This window comes from Python bivittatus, unplaced genomic scaffold (assembly GCF_059951505.1).
Source record: "Python bivittatus isolate LINGU-HERP-01145 unplaced genomic scaffold, Pbiv_v1 ctg000080_np1212, whole genome shotgun sequence".
NCBI classification, from domain to species: domain Eukaryota; kingdom Metazoa; phylum Chordata; class Lepidosauria; order Squamata; family Pythonidae; genus Python; species Python bivittatus.
Genome location: NW_028277035.1, coordinates 44,420,709 through 44,422,360, shown reverse-complemented (window position 1 = coordinate 44,422,360; position 1,652 = coordinate 44,420,709).

The following is a 1,652-nucleotide window of genomic DNA, read 5'->3' as shown; positions in this document are numbered from 1 at the left end:
AGTACTTTGCCATTTGTTTATTTTTATTTGGGCTGGGGCTGGCCACAAGAAAAATAACTTTTTAGTAGTGATAGCATCTGAGGGATGACCTCCCAAAAGAGGCTCATTTGAATTCTACAGTATGGTAATTCTAGTGCCAGATAAATATCTTTTTGGTTTCTGACTGTTTCATTCCTACTGCTGATTTCTATTTATTTTTTGTTTTAATGTGCTCAGCTGCTGGTTTTATCTTGCTTTAATCTTATGATTATTGCTTTATTGTTAATTTGCTGACACTTGTTTGGTGACTGAACAGACCAAATGTAAAGTAATCAAATAAATAAAGCAACTAAACAGAAGAGCTAATTTGGCTGCAACTGTGCTGCTTCCCCATGATTTCTGACTGCCAAAAGTGAAAGTCCATGAGAACTGACCTAGCAGAAGTTGAAGAAGCAGAGCATATAACAGCGCACACTCAAAAAATAGGAGAAAACTGCAAAAAGCACATTTTTTAAAAGGCTTGATGCTCTTCTTTCACCAATGGGAGGCACTTCAGTGAGAAATGCATTCTAGGAGAGTTGCCCTGGTGCTCTCCTTTATCTTGATAATCTCTCACCTGAATATACATTAATTTAAATTATACTTTTCCTAGGTGTGCAGGCTAACAATACCTTCACTTTTCCCAACAACAGCTCACCATGGACCTCCTCACGAGATTAAGTCATCTAGCTATACTGTATCTTGGGGGGAATTTGAACAAAACCTAGCACAGAATGGAGTATAAATGGCTCTTAATGAACCTGTTGGTATTACCAGACAATGACATCATAGCAGGGGTTGCAGAATATGGATGTGAGGATTGGCACTGGGGGGGGGGGGGAGGAGAGAGGGAGAGCCAGATGCGAAAGAGGGGCTCAAGGAGCAGAGGTAATTATTTTCCCATCCCAGGAACCTCCAAGTAGCCCTTTCATTAGAGAGAGCTCCAAGACCATTTGGGAAGGCAATGGTGATAGTAGCCTTCATCTGTGATGACTGAAGTTTCTGACTCTTCCCTTTTGTGGAGAACAGAATCTCCCAACCAGGGCCAGATTAAGGCCAACCAATGTCCTAAGCAAAACCCAATAACGGGGCCCCTATGAAACTCTCGTGCCATAAGATAGAAACAAATGTGACGACACCTTCAAATCAAACCTTTAAACTTTAGTCACTCACTGTGCCAAAGAAACAATGCAGATTAAAGTTGAACACAGCAGATAAGGTCAATGGCAAAAAAAAACCTGACTAAAGTTGAGTGTGCCAGTGAAAGAGTTAAGGTTAGGGGGAAAACTGTGGTCCCCCCTTCCCTTGGTGCCCTAAGTACATGCTTATTTTGCTTAATGATTAATCCAGGGCTACTCCCAGCAAGCCTGTTGGCTCAAGAGCCATGGAGGAGTTATCCCATCAGCAGCATTGAAGCAAGGTGCAGGTACCATCCAGATGGTTCCTTTTTTTTCTTTCTTTTTTGTGCCTCTGAGTCACTGTTGATTCCTGGCGACTGGCTGGGCTAGTCCCTGCAGTTTCCTTGGCAAGATTTCAGAAGTGGTTTGCCCTGGTCTCTTTTCTAGGGCTGAGAGAGAGTGACCGGCCCAAGGTCACCCGGACTGCTTTGTCCCCAAGGCAGGACCAGAAACCAG